The sequence below is a fragment of the Bubalus bubalis genome, chromosome 2 (genome assembly GCF_019923935.1).
Source record: "Bubalus bubalis isolate 160015118507 breed Murrah chromosome 2, NDDB_SH_1, whole genome shotgun sequence".
NCBI classification, from domain to species: Eukaryota; Metazoa; Chordata; class Mammalia; order Artiodactyla; family Bovidae; genus Bubalus; species Bubalus bubalis.
The window spans coordinates 174,582,039-174,604,115 of record NC_059158.1 but is presented as its reverse complement, the minus strand read 5'-3'; the positions used below and the strand labels follow the sequence as shown (position 1 = coordinate 174,604,115).

General features: G+C 39.5%; 1 protein-coding gene and 1 non-coding gene across 27 annotated transcripts in view; both read right to left on the bottom strand.

Annotated features, from left to right (window-relative positions):
• The window catches only part of PUM1 (pumilio RNA binding family member 1), a 128,508-nt gene that overhangs the window by 91,233 nt on the left and 15,198 nt on the right, over window positions 1-22,077 (bottom strand). The window lies entirely within an intron of this gene.
• On the bottom strand, window positions 13,953-14,024 carry TRNAC-ACA. The gene has a single exon. It is a non-coding gene; the product is annotated as a tRNA-Cys (tRNA).

Here is a 22,077-nt window from a genome sequence, read left to right as displayed (position 1 = left end):
TCTTTAGTTCTTGTACAGCTATACTTCCCCACTTTCTCTAGTACTCAATTTGAGTGATGAGTTAATGTTTCTTTAATTAAAAGTTTACTAATTTGTGGCTCAGCTGGTAAAGAATCCGCCTGCAGTGCGAAAGACCTGGATTTGATCCCTGGGATGGGAAGATCCCCTGGAGAAGGGAAAGGCTACCTACTCCAGTATTCTGGCCTGGAGAATTTCATGGACTTTACAGCCCATGGGGTCACGAAGAGTCGGACACAACTGAGAGACTTTCACTTTCACCTTCATCTTCACTTTTGCTGAATGTCTATAAGACTTCCTAAATAATCTATTCCCTTTGGTTTCCCAAAACTACTTCCTATTTTTGTCTTTGGGCTACTGGCCAGTTACTCATCTTACACCCATCCAGTTTCTCTACTGCTGCCCCTCCCCATAAAGGCATCTCTTACTCCCTTTTACTAAAGTCACAAAGTAAGATAACCACCTTAGGGTCTGACCTACCTCATATCCCTCATCCCACCCAAGGAGGATCATCTGTATAAACGACCAAGCTTCTGAGTTTCCTTTCCATTTCCCAGATTCCAGGACTTTCTTTTGTAAGCCTTCTGTTTCTAACAAGGATCTTGTCCTAACCAAAATCATAATTTCGAAAATTAAGTTGGTGTTTTACCAACACAGCAAGTTATAAAATCAAAATAGTTAAACCCAGAACTATACATCACATTTGGAACATGAAAAACTAAGCAAATGCATCACTTTACAAATCTTGAAGAATGATATTCAAAATTGCATTTCTTGAGAAGCCCTACTTATAAACACTTCACTATTTCCATCTGTAAAACTGAGGTAGCACTGACTACTTGACACACTTACTATAAAGATGAAATGAAATATGTCCAATACTTGCTAGGCATGTATTAAACTACATTCACTTCACAGTTTCTTCTCTTTAAGTTACTGAAACATCTCCACACATCCATCTTTTTTCCCTATCCTCAGTTTTGGCCATTCTGGGGAGCGGAGCCTCTCTTTCCACAGGTCGGCACTGTCATAATCAATATTAGACGCACCCCATCACACACACATTTAACTTACTTTCTAAAACCTAGCATTTCAAAGTAAAAGTAATTTTTCTCTTCTTGATTCTCAGCCAAATCACCAATTCAGAGGAATTTCCATTCTCTACTCTAATCAGTACAGAAACTTCTAAAATATAAAAATAAAAATCATCACAAGTTAAACCGAAGGTTCTTTCTGTTCTCATTTAAAAAAAAAAAAAAAAACCTCAGTAGTCACCTTCTCAAATTCCTTCATTCCTTGATTTCCATACCACTATGATCTCCTGGTTCTCCTCCTACTTCCCTGCTTCTCTGTTTTGATTTCTGATTTCTGTCTTTCTTTGGGCCAGCCAAGATTACAGTCAAAGAAAACAAAACCTGAAACTTAGACTTGGGTAAAAAGTAATCCAAATGTAAGAAATTAATGATCCAAATATGTCATGAATTAGTTTATAAGATTTTTAAGCAGATCTGTATTCAGTTCAGTTCAGTTCAGTCGCTCAGTTGTGTCCGACTCTTTGCAACCCCATGAATTGCAGCCAGGCTTCCCTGTCCATCACCAACTCTCGGAGTTCACCCAAACTCATGTCCATCGAGTCAGTGATACCATCCAGCCATCTCATCCTCTGTCATCCCCTTCTCCTCCTGCCTCCAATCTCCCAGCATCAAGGTCTTTTCCAATGAGTCAACTCTTCGCATGAGGTGGCCAAAGTATTGGAGTTTCAGCTTTAGCATCAGTCATTCCAAAGAACACCCAGGACGGATCTCCTTTAGAATAGACTGGTTGGATCTCCTTGCAGTCCAAGGGACTCTCAAGAGTCTTCTCCAACACCACAGTTCAAAAGCATCAATTCTTCGGCATTCAGCTTTCTTCCCAGTCCAACTTTCACATCCATACATGACCACAGGAAAAACCATAGCCTTGACTAGACGGACCTTTGTTGGCAAAGTAATGTCTCTGCTTTTGAATATGCTATCTAGGTTGGTCATAACTTTCCTTCCAAGGAGTAAGCGTCTTTTAATTTCATGGCTGCAGTCACCATCTGCAGTGATTCTGGAGCCCAAAAAAATGAAGTCTGACACTGTTTCCACTGTTTCCCCATCTATTTGCCATGAAGTGATGGGACCAGATGCCATGATCTTCATTTTCTGAATGTTGAGCTTTAAGCCAGCTTTTTCACTCTGCTCTTTCACTTCCATCAGGAGGCTCTTTAGTTCTTCTTCACTTTCTGCCATAAGGGTGGTGTCACCTGCATATCTGAGGTTATTGATACTTCTCCCAGCAGTCTTGATTCCAGCTTGTGTTTCTTCCAGTCCAGTGTTTCTCATGATGTACTCTGTATAGAAGTTAAATAAGCAGGGTGACAATATACAGCCTTGATGTACTCCTTTTCCTATTTGGAACCAGTCTGTTGTTCCATGACCAGTTCTAACTGTTGCTTCCTGACCTGCATACAGATTTCTCAAGATGCAGGTCAGGTGGTCTGGTATTCCCAACTCCTTCAGAATTTTCCACAGTTTATTGTGATCCACACAATCAAAGGCTTTGGCATAGTCAATAAAGCAGAAATAGATGTTTTTCTGGAACTCTCTTGCTTTTTCCATGATCCAGCGGATGTTGGCAATTTGATCTTTGGTTCCTCTGCCTTTTCGAAAACCAGCAGGAACATCTGGAAGGTCACGGTTCATGTACTGCTGAAGCCTGGCTTAGAGAATTTTGAGCATTACTTTACTAGCATGTGAGATGAGTGCAACTGTGTGGTAGTTTGAGCATTCTTTGTAATTGCCTTTCTTATTTACTAGCATTTATTTATTTACTGGCCTTATTTATTTACTAGCATTTCTGACCTTGGATTACTGTCCCTTAACTGCTCAGGGTGTCTTTACAATGAATGTCCCTTTACTTGAGCTAGTTTGACCAGTTCTCAGCTGCTTTCAAACAAGAACCAAACTCTAACACAACAGGTATCATTGAGTTGGTTATTAATGAAATCACACTGGAAGTTTATATTTTAAAACAGAGCTATGTACTGTACTTGGAAAAATAAAGTTCCCAAGAAATAAACACTTTTCAAAATATTTTCTGTAACAGATATGTTTTAAGACACCTGCCTAGAAAGGGCAACTTCATGATTCCTACCACCTCTGGCCACAATTAACTATATCAAAAGTATTATTCTAAATGGCCAAACTCCTAGTATCAATCTGAAGAGAAATGATAAGCTAATCAGATTCCTCTTAGCATTTGGGCCAGAAAGCTATGGATAAAGTGAAATTCGCTAAAGATCTGGCAGTTGGAGCTTTCACTTTGGGTCAAGTATAACCTGGTGAATAAGCAGATGGTGAACATAAAGAAGAGAAAGAATGTGCAGGGAAAAAAAAAAAGCAGCGACAAGAGACTACAGAACCTCTATGGAAACAGCCTCCTGGTGCCCCTGAGGCCCATGTATACATTTCCTGCTCTGGGGTTCGAAGAGAATCCCTGGTGTTCTTTCATTTAACACCCTGAAATTTTGCTACCTAGAACAGACATCTGTAACTTGAGATTAAAACTGCCCTTACTAGAATATTTATTTCCTCAACCACTGAATCTCAATTATCAGGCACTTTTCTCCTCCACACCTACCTGTGTTCCCCTGGAGGATTTTTGCAAAGGCAAGCCTAGATCACAATGGCTCAATTTCACTAACATAGATACAGAACAATACAGGCAGAAGATCTGATGCCAAAAACCATTACGGGAAGGAGATACCAGCGAGAAAAGGCCAAGCAAATGCAGGAGAAACTTGAGCAATGAGAAGAAATGGAATGTGAGAATTAACCTAATTTGAATTTAATCATTAAGGGAAAAGGGCTTCCCTTGTGGCTCAGACAGTAAAGAATCTGCCTGCAATTCAGGAGACCTGGGTTCAATCCCTGGGTTGGGAAAACCCCCTGGAGAAGGAATGGCAATTCTCCAGTATTCTTGCCTGAAGAACCCCCATGGACAGAGGAGCCTGGTGGGCTACAGTCCATGAGGTCACAAAGAGTCAGACATGACTGATCGACTAAGCACAAAGCATATTAAGGGAAAAACACTTAATAAGTCTGTTCCACACCATCTTCTGGTCTATTATATCTGTATTATAAACAATAAAACAATAAATATTTACTGAAACTTATGTTGTGACAGGCCCTGTCCTATAAAAATCCTTTTATGCTATATGATCTCTTTAATAGTCCTAACAATCTGAAAATGCAAGTACTCTTATCCCCATTTTGTTAAGAAAAACAAAAAGTTATTACATTCCTCTAGTAATACATAACTAAATCAACAGTATTCTTGATTACTGGGAAAAACCAGAAACAAAAAACTCTTTTAGCTCCGGAGAATGCAAACCCTACTACATGACACTATTTATTCATTGTCAGTAACAACACTAAATACCAGTAATTTACTGAGTTTTCAAGGCACTGGACTGCAAAATTATTCCAGTTTATGGATGAGGTATAATCTGTCCAAAGCCACAGAGCAGAAAGATCAAAAGTGGAATTCAAATTCAGATCTCTAACTCTTTTACTACCACTTCTATCTTTTCTCATTAAAGACAAGCACAAAGGACACAGAACACCTGGCTTAACAACTGCTGTTCCAGAAACTGATTACTACACTATTTTTATAGTCCCTTCCATGATACACAGCAGGGTAGGGCAGGAATGAAGTCACCAGAGCAGCCAGAATTAGGTCAAAGTTCTGGTTTTTTAATATTATTTATCTTTTTAAAACTGCTACTACCTTTGGCAATTAAATACCATTGAAGTTACAGATCATCTAATGTGTTGATGGCATTCAGACAGGATGGTTAACCAACCAAAAAGATAAACTATCCGTTAATCAAATCAAATCAGTTATCAAAACTGATTTGCTACTGTACTGCTGCTGCTGCTGCTGCTAAGTCGCTTCAGTTGTGTCGGACTCTGTGCGACCCCATAGACGGCAGCCCATCAGGCTCCACCATCCCTGGGATTCTCCAGGCAAGAACACTGGAGTGGGTTGCCATTTCCTTCTCCAATGCATGAAAGTGAAAAGTGAAAGTGAAGTCGCTCAGTCGTGTCCGACTCTTGGCGACCCCATGGACTGCAGCCTACCAGGCTCCTCTGTCCATGTGATTTTCCAGGCAAGAGTACTGGAGTGGGGTGCCATTGCCTTCTCCGTTGCTACTGTACTATATCATAACATATACCTCATGTAAATGCCAGCACTTCCTAAACATAGAACGATTTGCAAACTGAAAAGAATAAATATTTCAGACACAGTTAATGAACCCTATGATACTAGTGACTTTTAAATATAAAAACCTCACAATTTCTGGTTGTGTCTTTTTCTTAATTTTACCAATCATGATCAAGTTGAAATCTGTAATGATAGCAGGCCACTTTAATTAAAGAGAGAAACTAATTAACATGATGAAAGAACCCAATCTAAAAAGTATAAAACTAAAGACAATGATAAATCTTTATCTCTGCGTGTTTGGAAACTACCACCCATAGTGATCTATCTGAATGGTATACAGCTGGCTTCCAAAAGAAATAAATTTGACAATATGCATCAGGTTTTATAAATGTTCATGTGCTTTGATCCAGTAGTTCTAGGAATTCATCTGAAGCAAATAACCAGAAATATGGGCAAAGATTTGTTAACAAAGAACCTTCAACATGGCTTTGTGTTGGGGAAAATGGTTTAAAAAAACAAGTTTAAATACAGCAGGAATTATTAAATTCCGCAGATATTCATTTACATAATTTTATGCAGCTACTTTGGAGAAGGCAATGGCACCCCACTCCAGTACTCTTGCCTGGAAAATCCCATGGATGGAGGAGCCTGGTAGGCTGCAGTCCATGGGTCGCTAAGAGTCAGACACAACTGAGCGACTTCACTTTCACTTTTTACTTTCATGCATTGGAGGAGGAAATGGCAACCCAATCCAGTGTTCTTGCCTGGAGAATCCCAGGGACGGGGAAGCCTGGTGGGCTGCCGTCTACAGGGTCGCACAGAGTCAGACATGACTGAAGCGACTTAGCAGCAGCAGCATGCACTACTTAAAACAGTTTTGAAATTCTTAGAATATGTTTATGTGTAAAGATTCTATAACAGGCTACAAATCTGTATATATAAAAAAAAGTATGTATTTCCATAGAGACATGCACAAAATAAGAAAGTAATATATTCAAATGTTAATTTGTAACTTCTTCAGTAGTTTCTACATTTTCTGTAATGCCAATGAAACAACTCAGAAAGAATCTTCTGAAAATAAACTTAACATTCGTGAAGTCTTTTATATTAATATCTTTCAAACTAATAATCCTATTCTAGAAACATCTTAAATAACTAAAATGAGAGGAAAAAAATAAGCGGTGAGCAAAGGTGCTCATTGTGCACTTATTTTTAACAATACTCAGTAAATAAAAAGGTTATGGTATACTCAGAAGCTGTTTCTACAGAGCCAGGATTCTCCTTCTATGCCATACAAAGTAACTGTTATCACAGCTGGTATTTATTGACTGTGTTCAGTTCAGTTCAGTTCAGTTTAGTCGTTCAGTCGTGTCCGACTCTCTGTGACCCCATGAATCGCAGCACGCCAGGCCTCCCTGTCCATCACCAACTACCGCAGTTCACTCAGACTCACGTCCATCGAGTCAGCGATGCCATCCAGCCATCTCATCCTCTGTCGTCCCCTTCTCCTCCTGCCCCCAATCCCTCCCAGCATCAGAGTCTTTTCCAATGAGTCAACTCTTCGCATGAGGTGGCCAAAGTACTGGAGTTTCAGCTGTAGCATCATTCCTTCCAAAGAAATCCCAGGGCTGATCTCCTTCAGAATGGACTGGTTGGATCTCCTTGCAGTCCAAGGGACTCACAAGAGTCTTCTCCAACACCACAGTTCAAAAGCATCAATTCTTCGGCACTCACCCTTCTTCACAGTCCAACTCTCACATCCATACATGACCGCAGGAAAAACCATAGTCTTGACTAGACGGACCTTTGTTGGCAAAGTAATAATGTCTCTGCTTTTGAATATGCTATCTAGGTTGGACATAACTTTCCTTCCAAGGAGTAAGCATCTTTTAATTTCATGGCTGCAGTCACCATCTGCAGTGATTTTGGAGCCCAAAAAAATAAAGTCTGACACTGTTTCCACTGTTTCCCCGTCTATTTCCCATGAAGTGATGGGACCGGATGCCATGATCTTCGTTTTCTGAATGTTGAGCTTTAAGCCAACTTTTTCACTCTCGTGTTTCACTTTCGTCAAGAGGCTTTTGAGTTTCTCTTCACTTTCTGCCATAAGGGTGGTGTCATCTGCATATCTGAAGTTATTGATATTTCTCCCGGCAGTCTTGATTCCAGCATGTGCTTCTTGTGTTTCATGAGTGTTTCTCATGATGTACTCTGCATATAAGTTAAATAAGCAACTAGGTAGCAAAGTGCTTTCATTCTCAAACTATGAAATAATTCCTAATTATCCTCCATTACTCACTTTTTTAATATAGGAGGAAACTGAGGCAGAAAAAGGTTAAATAACTTTTCCAGAGTTACACAGTCAAGCTGATTCCCGAGTCTGACTCTGAACCAGTGTCTGGTGTATTAGGAATCAAGATGTTTTGAGGGTACTCCAACTGTTTAGGCAACGAAGTTGCACTAGATGAAAGCCTGCTGGAAACCCAAAAATGGAAAAAGAGATGACTAGATTACCCTGTCAACCAGCTCAAAATCTGAAACTGTAACAACCCATACAGCCCATCTCTGGCTAAAACTCGAGGATTCCTCTTTGTTAATACAAGGATAATCAAAAGGAGACAAGGAGTCATGGGACCCCAGGGAAAAAACTACTTAACCAAGGAAAGGAAATCTCAAGATAGAAAAGAGAAGACTAAAAATGATCTATTGAAGGAGAGAATAAATAACAGGTATATAGACAAAAATTCATAGCAAAATTAACTTTCACAAAGCAGGAAAGAGTAATAAGCCGAATAATTAATGACGCAAACAAAACTGAGAAGTCAGTCAGTCAATCTGGAGGAAAAGGACACAGATTAAAATAGAAGACAACTGAAAGGAAAAAAACCATCAAACGTCCATCGACTGATGAATGTATAAACAAAAATTAATATACATTGTACAAAGGAATATTATTCAGCCATAAAACAGAAATAAAGTACAGAGAATTTCCTGGCAGTTCAGTGGTTAGGTCTCCACATTTCCATTGCATAGGGCACAAGTTCCATCCCTGGTTGGAGACTAAGATCCCACAAGCCATGCTTGCACAGCAAAAAGAAAAACAAAGAAGGAATGAAGTACTGATACATGATACAATATCCATGAACCTTAAAATATGCTAAATGAAAGAAGCCAGACACAAAAGGCCACATATTATATGATCTCACTAAGAGGAAATATCCATAATAAACGAGACAAGAATAGGTTTGTGCTTGCCAGGGAGTTAGGAAAGGAGGAAATAGACAATGCCTACTAATGAGTACAGGGGTTCTTTTGGGAGTGCTAAGTGTTTCAGTGTTAGAATCATGATGGTTGCTTAGTACTGTAAACACACTAAAACCCACCAAACTGTAAATTTAAGGGTAAATTTTATGATATGTGAATATCTTATAACAATAACACTGTTATTAAAAAATAGGAGATGGCAAACACTTTCTATAATAGATTAAGAAATAAATAATACAGGCTTTCTGGGCTACATGGCTTCCCCGATGGCTCAGCAGTAAAGAATCCATCTGCAATGTAGGACACACAAGAGACACAAGGTTAGATCCCTGGGTCTGGACAACTCCCTTGAGAAGGAAATGGCAACCCATTCCAGTATTTCTTGCCTGAAAAATCCCATGGACAGAGGAGCCTGCCTGGCTACAATCACAAAGGTTGCAAAGAGTTGGACACAAATAGGCATCTGAGCACATAACACTGTGGGCTACACAGGGTCTCTGTCATATATTCTTTGTTTTTCAGTTTCATGCATGCATGCATGCTAAGTTGCTTCAGTCATGTCCAACTCTGTGCAACTCTACAGAATGCAACCTGCCAGGCTCCTCTGTCCATGGGATTCTCCAGGCAAGAGCACTCGAGTGGGTTGCCATGCCCTCCTCTAGGGGATCTTTTCGACCAAGGGATCGAATCCGTGTCTCTTATGTCTCCTGCATTGGCAGCAGGTTCTTTACCATTAGTGCCACCCGGAAAGCCCTTTTACTTTCAACTACAAACTTGAAAACGTAAAAACCATTGTTAGCTCAAAGGCAGCAAGCTAGATTTGACAGAGGCTATAGTTTGCCAAATTTGGTTTAAAAATAAGTTATTCCTTTTATGTTTACAAGTAATGTGTTCTAAGTTAAAATGATCCACAAACTAAGCAAAGATCTCTTATCAAACTTATAAATGGAACTTCCACAAATGTTATTGGATAAAGGGAACATACAGAAACTAGCAATCAGAACTTAGTACTTTTATTAAAAATTAAGATCATATAAAACTAACAATTAAACACCACATTAAAAAATAAAGATAGCTGCTCACATGAAAATATATTGAACACCATTAGTCATCAGGTAAATACAGATTAAAATCACAATGAAAGATCATTACATATGTATCAGAATGGCTAAAATAAAAACCAGTAATACCACCAACTGCTAGTAGGGTGCAGAAAAATTGGATTATTCCAACATTACTGGTCTAGAAAACAACTTAGCAGCTTCTTAAAAGACTAAACATGGAACTACCATATTACCCAGCAATTGGACTTCACTCTCATGTTCACACAAACATTTGTACATGAGTGTTCACAGATTTATAGTAATTAAAAAATGGAATCAACCCTCATGTCTTTCAACAGGTTAAAAAACCACATCTGAAGTGCATCTACACCATGCACACTACGTAGCAATAAAAAGGAATGGTCTGCTATAGGCAGCAACCTGGAGGAGACTCCAGAAAAGGATGCAGAGCTATAAAGGTCAGCTCTCAAAGGCTGTATATAGCATGACTCCATTTCTATGACATTTTTGAAATGACAAAATTGTGGAAATGGAAGACTGAATACATTTGTAGTTGGGGGGAGGCCCCTACACCCCTGCAAAAGGAAGGTTGGGTGTATTTAAAAAGGGCTACTCAAGGGTTCCTTGTTTAAGAGCTACTTAGTACTCTGTGGTGCTAAGTATATGAACCTAGCAGATCGTAAAATTATATAGAACTTCATACATACACATGCACCCAAATGAGCACAAGTAACCCTGGAGAAATGTGACTAGGACTGGATGGATTTTATCAATGTCAATAAACGAGTGTGATGCTATAGTACACAATGTTACCTGCAAAGGTCATACTGTAAAATGCTACCACTAGGGGAAACAAAAAAAGTATACAAACGATCTCTCTGTATTATTTCTTCAACTACAGGAATCAACAAATAACTAAGTCAAAATTTTAAATTAAAAAAAGATGACTGCTATGAAGAAATAACGAAGACACAACTTAAAATAATTCCCAAGGAAAAATCTAAAATAATCAAACATATAACCAAAGGAACCTTCCTCAAGCTATAAAACTATGCAGATCAAAAGGTCTCAGCCACAGAGTACACAAAAATCACATCTTGAGCAAACTATCCTCAAGTTGGAGAATTCTGTAAGTATCAGGGCAGGGGGAAAAAACAGAATTTACTCTTGGTTCTCTAAAACACTACCTGCCAAAGTCAGTAAGATCTACTATCTACAGTCCAAAGAGTTTATGTCTTGACACAATTGTCTTTCATGTATAAAGGCTACAGGAACAAAATATACAAAAAAGGCAATAAAATATGCCACCCACATACCATCTTTCAAGCAATTACTACACCAAGCACTCCAGTCAACGGAGCACATAAAATGGATAAACTGCCATATAACTATTTAATGATATTGTTGTTTGTAGTTGTTTCAGTCACTAAAGCACGTTGGACTCTTGCAACCTCATGAACTGTACCCCGCTCGGCTCCTCTGTCCCTGGGGTTTCTCAGGCAAGAATACTGGAGTGGGTTGAGATTTCCTTCTGCAGGGGATCTTCCCAATCCAGGGGAACCCACGTCTCCTGCATGAGCAAGTGGATTCTTTACCACTGAGTCACCATGGAAGCCTATTTAATGGTACACTAGTAGTTAAAAGGCTCCATTTATTGTTAAACACAACACAGGTTCTCAAATGCAGTATGCTAAGTGAAAGAATACTTACTTGGGCTTCCCTGGTGGCTCAGCTGGTAAAGAATCCACCTGCAATGCAGGAGACCTGGGTTCAATCCCTGGGTTGGGAAGATCCCCTGGACAAGGGAATAGCTACCCTCTCCAGTATTCTGGCCTGGAGAATTCCATGGACTGTGTAGTCCATGGGGTCACATGAGTCAAGATACAACTGAGCAACTTTCTTTCTTTTTTTTTTTAAGTGAAAGAAACCAGATTCAAGAGCTACATACATTTACAGTACAAATATGACATTTTGGAAAAGAAAAAACCACAGGGACAGAAAACAGTTGCTGGGAATGGAAGTACGAGCTGACTATGAAGAGGTTCCAGGGAGACAACAGAAAAAGAATTACAACTCTGCAGCCTTGGAAATGAAAACCACAATCATAGAAAGTTAACATGAAAAGGCAGAGGATCATGTCCTAGATGAAGGAACAAGATAAAGCCCCAGAAAAACAGCTAAATAGAGATAGGCAACATACCAGAAAAAGAATTTCAGAACAATGATAGTGAAGATGATCCAGGATCTTGAAAAAAGAATGGAGAAGATGCAAGAAGTTTACCAAGGACCTAGAAGAACTAAAGAACAAACAGAGATGAACAATAACTAAAATGAAAAATACACTAGGAGGAATCAATAAATGAATAACTGAGGCAGAAGAATGGATAAATGACCTGGAAGACAGAATGGTGGAAATCACTGCTGTGGAATGGAACAGAGGAAAAGAAATGAAGACAGCCTAAGAGAACTCCGGGACAACATTAAATGCACCAACATTCTCATTATAGGGATCCCAGAAAGAGGAGAGAAAGGACCCAAGAAAATATTTGAAGAGATAATAGTTGAAACCTTCCCTAACATAGGAAGGGAAACAGTTAACCAAATCTAGGAAGTTCAGAGTCCCAAGCAGAATTAACCCAAGGATGGGACTTCCCTGGTGGTCCAGTGGTTAAAATCTGATTGTCAATGCAGGGGACACGGGTTCAATCCCTAGTCCAGGGATATTCCACATGCCACAGAGCAACTAAGCCCATGCACCACAAGTACTGAGCCCATGCCCTAGAACCAGAGAGCCACAACTACTAAAGCCTTCAAGCTCTAAAGCCCAAGATCTGCAACAAGAGAAGTCATCAAAATGAGAAGCCTGTGCACCTCAACAAAGATCCAGTGCACCCAAAAAGAAAACAGACAATAAGGGGCTTCCTTGGTTGTCCAGTGGTTAAGAATCCACCTTGGGGAATCAGATTTGATCCCTGATCAAGGGCTAAGATCCTACTGTGGAGCAACTAAGCCCAGGCGCTGGCACTACTGACTCTGCATGCCAAAATGAAGACCTGACGCAGCCAAATAAGTAAAAAATTTTTTAAAGAAACAATTATCCTTGTTATTAGACAAAAGAAATGATTAACATTTTTTAGGTTCTGAATAAAACTAGATGGACATATTACAAAAGATTCTTAGGGCTGAATTATAGATAAGGGTTGGTTGGTTTTTGGTTTGTTACTTGGGTGTTTTTATTTTTATGATTTTATAACTATACTTTCTGAAATATTTACAATGAGCATTTATTGATTTTTATAACTCAAAAATACCTACAAGTCATTCTTTTTAATGGGAGGGGAAATTTTTTATTTTTAAATCACTGTTCATTAGGATACAGAGAATGAAATTGGGCCACGGATAGAGTCCTTAGTTCACTTATAATACTGAGAAACAAAATTACAATCATCACCAAAAGAAATGACTTGTTTTAACATATCTGCAAAGTTGGTTGATATATTTTTAGATGTAAGGAGAATAAACTCTAGTGTGATAACAAAGGCATTCTATATTAGTAATCAAACATATCTCAGAGAAACAGTTTCTCAAGTTTGAACAGTTGATTATTACTGTTACAATACAAATAGTGGCACAGGAAATAAGAGCTCCCTATCTAAAAGGTCTTCAGCCAGGGAGCCCAGCGAGCGTCTTCCTCCATTCAGCAGTCTTGTCGCTAACCCTCACTCCTCCTGTGTTTCAACATTCTATTGCACATAAGGGAATAGGAATTCTCAATTAATAAGTCTATCCAGATACATCACAGCAACAGAATTAAAGAGGGCAGCTACCAGGCACATCAAACAGCTCATTCTGGACTTCATGATCCTAAGGGAAAACATAATACATAAATCCAAAACTGTATCTGTGGGAGAAAATATTTTAATAGACTTCTACCTCCTCTGGATAAAAAAAGTAGGATATACTAATGAAAATATCAGTGATTCTTAACCAAGAGACAGAATACAAAGGAGGAGACAGAACTTAATAATCTTTTTAATACATACACTGGTATGTATTTTGTATGGGTTGTTTGTTTACAGAATTCTTCCTAATGTTATACAAATAGTAAACCTTCATCTGCTCCTTTTTCAGAACAATTACTACCTGTAGTTTCTTACCCTGTAATCTGCATTACTGTGAGGTCATGAACCATGGAAGTTTTCCCTCTCAGAGTTGAGAGGGACTTTGAAAGTGAAGTCGCTCAGTCGTGTCCGACTCTTAGCAACCCCATGGTTGTAGCCTAGGACACTTCTCTGTCCATGGGATTTTCAAGGCAAGAGTACTGGAGTGGGTTGCCATTTTCTTCCCCAGAGGATCTTCCCAACCCAGGGATCGAACCTGGGTCTCCTGCATTGTAGGCAGACGCTTTACCATCTGAGCCACCAGGGAAGTCACGAGAGGGACTTTAGATATAACAAATTTATTAGGTTTTAAACTTGGAGACTGTGGGTGCCCTAGAGTAACGCTTGAAATTGGATTTAAAAAAATCAGAACACGTGTTTTGTTTCCTATACTAAAAATGATGGCTTTTAGGAAATTTTGAACTATAAAAACAGTAAATCCTCATTGCAAACATTTTGGAAAGTAGGGATAGCAAATTACAAAATGGGGGATTAAGGCTACTGAGAAAATGAAAGCAGGGAAGGGAGACAGTTACAAATTAAATAATGTTCACAAACAGCTTCACTGAGAAGGTTAACTTAAACTAAGGACTGCAAGAAGATATATGAGCAACTTTCATAGACATTAGAGACAGGAGCACTCAAGCAAATGGAACTGCAAGTCAAAACTCTGGGGGATGCGATATGAGGGTGATTCTAGAAATAACAAAAATTGCTTTAATCTCAATCCAAATGCCACTAAAATACAACAAATAGAAACCTAGATTTAAGCAAAAATCAGATCATTGGTTGCTGTTAAGATAAACTACAAAGGGCCAACAAAACTTTTGGAGGAGATGGGAACTGTCATTATCTTAATTGTAGTGAAGGTTTCACAGCTGAATACTTTGACATTTCAAAACTTAACAAATTATACATTTTAAAAGTGTGCATTTTATGTCAGCTATACAAGAGAAGACTCTACACATGGACATCACCAGATGGTCAACACCAAAATCAGATTGATTATGTTCTTTGCAGCCAAAGATGGAGAAGGTCTATACAGTCAGCAAAAACAAGACCAGGAGCTGACTGTGGCTCAGACCATGAACTCCTTATTGCCAAATTCAGACTTAAATTGAAGAAAGTAGGGAAAACCACTAGACCATTCAGATATGACCTAAATCAAATCCCTTATGATTATACAGTGGAAGTGAGAAATAGATTTAGGCCTAGATCTGATAGATAGAGTGCCTGATGAACTATGGAATGAGGTTCGTGACACTGTACAGGAGACAGGGATCAAGACCATCCCCATGGAAAAGAAATGCAAAAAAGCAAAATGGCTGTTTGGGGAGGGCTTACAAATAGCTGTGAAAAGAAGACAAGTGAAAAGCAAAGGAGAAAAGGAAAGATATAAGCATCTGAATGCAGAGTTCCAAAGAATAGCAAAAAGAGATAAGAAAGCCTTCTTCAGCGATCGATGCAAAGAAATAGAGGAAAACAACAGAATGGGAAAGACTAGAGATCTCTTCAAGAAAATCAGAGATATCAAGGGAACATTTCATGCAAAGATGGGCTCGATAAAGGACCAAAATGGTACGGACCAAACAGAAGCAGAAGATATTCAGAAGAGGTGGCAAGAATACACAGAAGAATTGTACAAAAAAGATCTTCATGAACCAGATAATCATGATGGTGTGATCACTCACCTAGAGCCAGACATCCTGGAATGTGAAGTCAAGTGGGCCTTAGAAAGCATCACTACAAACAAAGCTAGTGGAGGTGATGGAATTCCAGTTGAGCTCTTTCAAATCCTGAAAGATGATGCTGTGAAAGTGCTGCACTCAATATGCCAGCAAGTTTGGAAAACTCAGCAGTGGCCACAGGACTGGAAAAGGTCAGTTTTCATTCCAATCCCAAAGAAAGGCAATGCCAAAGAATGCTCAAACTACCGCACAATTGCACTCATCTCACACGCTAGGAAAGTAATGCTCAAAATTCTCCAAGCCAGGCTTCAGCAATATGTGAATCGTGAACTTCCTGATGTTCAAGCTGCTTTTAGAAAAGGCAGAGGAACCAGAGATCAAATTGCCAACATCCGCTGGATCATGGAAAAAACAAGAGAGTTCCAGAAAAACATCTATTTGCTTTATTGACTATGCCAAAGCCTTTGACTGTGTGGATCACAATAAACTGTGGAAAACTCTGAAAGAGATGGGAATACCAGACCACCTGACCTGCCTCTTGAGAAATCTGTATGCAGGTCAGGAAACAACAGTTAGAACTGGACATGGAACAACAGACTGGTTCCAAATAGGAAAAGGAGTACATCAAGGCTGTATATTGTCACCCTGCTTATTTAACTTCTATGCAGAGTACATCATGAGAAACGCTGGACTGGAAGAAACACAAGCTGGAATCAAGACTGCTGGGAGAAATATCAATAACCTCAGATATGCAGATGACACCACCCTTATGGCAGAAAGTGAAGAGGAACTCAAAAGCCTCTTGATGAAAGTGAAAGTGGAGAGTGAAAAAGTTGGCTTAAAGCTCAACATTCAGAAAACGAAGATCATGGCATCTGGTCCCATCACTTCATGGGAAATAGATGGGGAAACAGTGGAAACAGTGTCAGACTATTTTTCTGGGCTCCAAAATCACTGCAGATGGTGACTGCAGCCATGAAATTAAAAGACGCTTACTCCTTGGAAGGAAAGTCATGACCAACCTAGACAGCATATTCAAAAGCAGAGACATTACTTTGCCAACAAAGGTCCGTCTAGTCAAGGCTATGGTTTTTCCTGTGGTCATGTATGGATGTGAGAGTTGGACTGTGAAGAAGGCTGAGCACCGAAGAGTTGATGCTTTTGAACTGTGGTGTTGGAGAAGACTCTTGAGAGTCCCTTGGACTGCAAGGAGATCCAACCAGTCCATTCTGAAGGAGATCAGCCCTGGGATTTCTTTGGAAGGAATGATGCTAAAGCTGAAACTCCAGTACTTTGGCCACCTCATGCGAAGAGTTGACTCATTGGAAAAGACTCTGATGCTGGGAGGGATTGGGGGCAGGAGGAGAAGGGGACAACAGAGGATGAGATGGCTGGATGGCATCGCTGACTTGATGGACGTGAGTCTGAGTGAACTCTGGGAGTTGGTGATGGACAGGGAGGCCTGACGTGCTGCGATTCATGGGGTCGCAAAGAGTCAGACACGGCTGAGCAACTGAACTGAACTGAACTGATACCTGAATAAAGATTATTTTTAAAAAACTTAGCCCTACAGTAAGAAAAAACATATCAATAAAAGAAATGAATCAAAACAGATGCATATATGGGGAAAGTTTATTATAAAGGAGATCTTTCAAACCAATAAATAGTGCTAGAATTAGTAATTAACAACTTGAGGCAAAGTAAAATTACATCACTATTTCCTGCCTACACAATACACAGGAACTCCAGATTAATTAAAGATGAAAATATAAAACTATACTAAAATATGACAAGAAACACAGGAGATTGAGTGAGGGATGATCTAAGAGCATACAGATAATGAAATCAGAAAGGACAATAAACACAGTTGGTGTTAGTCGCTCAGTTGTATTCTATTCTTTGCAACCCCATGGAGTGTAGCCCACCAGGCTCCTCTGTCCATGCAATTCTACAGGAGAGAATACTGGAGTGGGTTGCCATTTCCTTCTCCAGGGGATCTTCGTGACCCAGGGATCGAACCCAGCTCTTCTGCATCGCAGGCAGATTTTTTTCTCTCTGAGCCACCAGGGAAGTCCCAAAACATAGTTAAAAGACATATAAAAACAGTTTTATAAATTTAAGAAATTACTACCAAAAAAAAAAGTGGACAAAGAATACTCATAAGGTGTTTGCAGAATTTTAAATTGCTACAGTCTATCTGGAAAACAATGTAGAAATATGTATCAAAATATTAAATGCATTCTTCTGTTTGATCTATCACTTTCACATCTCTGAATATATTCTAAAGAAGTGACTCTGGAATACAAAAATATAAGTGCAGTATTGTTTACTATAGCATTATTTAGAATGTCAAAAGTTAAAAACAACCTAAGATCGAAACTGGGATAAAACAGTCAAATTACTGTTCTTCAATACACAAAGAGGTAAAGAATCTGCCTGCCAGTTCAAGAGATACAAGAGACAGGGGTTCAATCACTGGGCCAAAAAGATAGGAAATGGCAACCCACTCCAGCATTCTTGAGCACAGTCGTGTCTTGACTCTTTGGGACCCTTAAAAAAGAAGTAGAGGTATTTACTGACCTGAAAGGAGAACTACAATGTATTAAGGGGGAAAAGACTATCATCAGTGTATGCATGCCTGGACACACAAAAGTATGTAATATATTTAGAGAGAGCAACTGATCCCATTTGGTTTAAAACTACAATCCATTCACGTATCTGTTTATATATGTGCAGAAAAAGTTTGGAAGGAAATAACCAAACTGTTAAAAGTAGTTAACTCTGAAAAACATATTATTGACATTTTTTAAAACAAACATGTCCTATCAAAACGTTTTCATTTTAGACAAAGTAGATTAGTGATTGCCTAGGTATGTGGGTGAGGAAGGTAGAAAGTGACTGGTAATAGCTACAAGTTTTCTTTTGTGGGGGATGAAAACATTCACTTTGATTGTAGTGACAGTTGTACAGCTCCGAATATACTGAAAACCACTGATCAGTACATTTTAAATGGATGAAATGTATGGTATGTGAACTATATCTAATAAAGCTATTCACTATAGAACAAAATTTATAACCAAAACATTTTAAAAAACTGCAATATCTACACTGTACTTTATACTTAATTTGCCAATAGAAACCTTAAAAACCCAAACAGCAACTCTTAAAAAGCTTCAAACAAGAAAAATGAGTCACTAGCTTCCCTGGTGGCTCAGTGAAAAAGAATCCACCTGCCAATGCAGGAGATACAAGTTCCAACCTGTATCCCCTTGAGAAGAAAATGGCAACCCATTCCAGTGTGCTCCAGTGTTCTTGCCTAGGAAATCCTATGGACAGAGGACCCTGGCAGGGCTACAGTTATAGTCTATGGGGTCGCAAAAGAACTGGATACAACTTAGCAACTAAACAACAACAGAAAGTGTTAAGAGCAGTTAACCATTGACAATACAGGGATAAATTACAACCTTCATTCTATCTTCATAAAGATAGTATCCTTCCTAAACAATAATAGATAATATTCACTTATGAGAACAGGAATGAATTTTGAAAATGTATTAGGTTGAAACAGTATGGTACCATTTCCCAGTATGTGATGTTGACGAGATGAACAAAAAGTTTCAGTGTTTAACAAATTAAGCAAAGTAAACCTTGTTTCTACAGCCTCCTGTTTGCCTAGCTCTGAGGTGGTTTTAAAAACTCCCCTCCACTCCCCCCAAAAAAGCATAAAACCAGAGTTGATAGGAATTACTTTAAGAGCTCTTTAATGGAACTCTGCAAAAAATGCTTACTGACTCCTTAGCTTCATGCCAAAAAGCCTCTCAAGTATTCAAGACCCTATATTCTGTTACACCTTATACCTTATCAATTCAAAATGGTATTGTAATACTCGTCAAAATAAAACTCTCATCAGTCTAAGTCTCTTCAATAAGCCCTGATAACATAATATATTTACTCATCATTCATGAGATACATACTATTTGCCAGGGGCTGGAGATACAAGGCTGAAAGATTCTTCAAGAAGAAACATCACAGTGGTTCTTAACCAAGCTGTACGTAAAGATAACCAGGGAGTGCTTTTTTAAAAATATATAAACTCCATCTCATCACTGGATATTTTGATTCAGTGGGTCTGGACTTAAGCCCAAGCGTCTGTTCTGAAATGGATCACTAGCACCCAATGGTGAAGGAAAAAGTAAATATTCAACTCCAATTGAATATCTGGAGCTGAATGCTTTAATAAGACGTGTACCAAATGATGACAACACCAAAAGGGGACACAATCTATAAGAAAAGAGATAAGGGGAAGGTTTATCAGAGATAAAAATAGGTGAAGATGAGACAAGTGGCTAGGTGGATGAGGAAGGAAAGGGATTCCAAGCAGAGAAAACCACATCAATAAAAATAGCACAACTATGTTGAGCAATTGCATAAACTATAAAAATAGCATGTATGTTCAGAAAGTTATAGTACTTCGGTAAAGCTGGAGTGCCAATAAAGCCGGAGAGGTAAATTAGCTCCAAACACAAAGGGTGCACACTGTGCCATCCTGAGAAGCTTGAAAGTTAACTAGCCTAAAAGCAACTGGAAAAGCCAGAAACAAAATTTAGGTAAGGAAGCATGTGTGCCTGCTGAGTCACTTCAATCATGTCTGACTCTTTGCCACCCCATGGATTGTAGCCCACCAGGCTCCTCTGTCCATAGGATTCTCCAGGCAAGAACACTGGAGTGGGTTGCCATGCCTTCCTCCAGCTATCTTTCTGACCCAGGGATCAACCCCAAGTCTCCTGGATTAGCAGATGGGTTCAACCCAATCCAGTATTCTTGCCTGGAGAATCCCATGGACCGAGGAGCCTGGTGGGCTACAGTCCACAGGGTCGCAGAGTCAGAAACGACTGAGTGACTTAACTTCACTTTCTTTACCACTAGCGCCACCTGGGAAGTCCTGGGAAGGAAGAGACAAAAGCAGTTTGCCTCTTTAGAAATAACAATTCGACAGCAACAAAGAAAATAGCCAGAAGGAAGAAAAAAGGGAGAAGGGTGCAGAAAACAGGTTAGAAGACTACTATAAATGTCCAGGCAAGAAATATGAGCGGATCAAACACGGCAATATGAATATAACCTTGGAATTGTCTGAGGCAGGAGGCAAGAATCTAAGGTTCTTAAGTGGCCTGTAATGGAGATACCATACACAGAAACAAGATACAGGGAATGAAATCCCTTGAGTTCAGTTTTGAACATCATCTGTTTGAACAGGCCATTCACTGAGCGCCCGAAGTGAAAAGTGAAAGTGAAAGTCGCACAGTCCCATCTGACTCTGCGATCTCATGGACTGCATAGTCCATGGAATTCTCCAGGCCAGAATACTGGAGTGGGTAGCCTTTCCCTCCTCCAGGGGATCTTCCCAACCCAGGGATCACACCCAGGTCTCCCGCACTGTAGGCAGATCCTTTACCAGCTAAGCCAAAAGGGAAGCCCAAGAATACTGGAGTGGGTAACCTATCCTTTCTCCAGGGGGATCATCCAGACCCAGGAATTGAACCGGGGTCTCCTGCATTGCAGGCAGATTCTTTACCAACAGAGCTATCAGAGAAGCCCACTAAGCACCTATTATGCATCAAGTACTGGGCTCTGATAATTAAACATGGAAACTAAATTTGTACTGGTGTCCCTAAATTATAAGTATGTGAGCAACAAGTACAGCTTAAAATGTGTGAAAATGTGTCAAAAAGGCATGTATGCATGTGTGTGTGTGAGAGAGATGGATAAGCTGACTACTCAATCCATGATGCACAACGGTAGGGTCTCCAAAGAGATTGATCTAGTGGAAAGAGCATGAGCTAATCACCTTAAATATATGTCTTCTGCTGCTGCTAAGTCGCTTCAGTCGTGTCCAACTCTGTGCGACCCCATAGACGGAAGCCCACCAGGCTCCACCGTCCCTGGATTCTCCAGGCAAGAACACTGAAGTGGGTTGCCATTTCCTTCTCCAATGCACAAAAGTGAAAAGTGAAAGTGAAGTCGCTCAGTCGTGTCCGACTCCACGCGACCCCATGGACTGCAGCTTACCAGGCTCCTCTGTCCATAGGATTTTCCAAGCAAGAGTGCTGGAGTGGGGTGCCATTGCCTTCTCCAATATATGTCTTTTATGAGACCTTAAAAAATCGCATCTCATTTTTCTGACCCTGAATTTCCTCATCCATAAAACAGAAATAACAAAAAATGACACAGCGTTACGGGGGCTTCACATCATATGTAAAAAGACTAGAATGGTTCTGGCACACAGCGTATGGAGACATGTCAATAAAACTTATGGTACAGAAAGGTACTCAATACCAAAATAAAAATACCTCTAGATCTCACTGGATACACTCAATCTATCCTAACAACCTCAGCACAACACACTCACTAACTTCTTTTTAATTAAAACAGAGATAACGGAAAGGAAACCACTGCACTGATGGGGGAAAAAAGTTAAATGGTTTCTAAGATCTTTTCCAACACCAAAATTCCACTGGAAATGTATCAATTCACCACTTCGGTTTTCAGTCAGTATGGTAAACCAAACTCTTAACAAAAGGTTTGAAATTTGTCCTTTTTCTCTTTTTAAAATATAAAAATTTCAGGGTCTAAGTT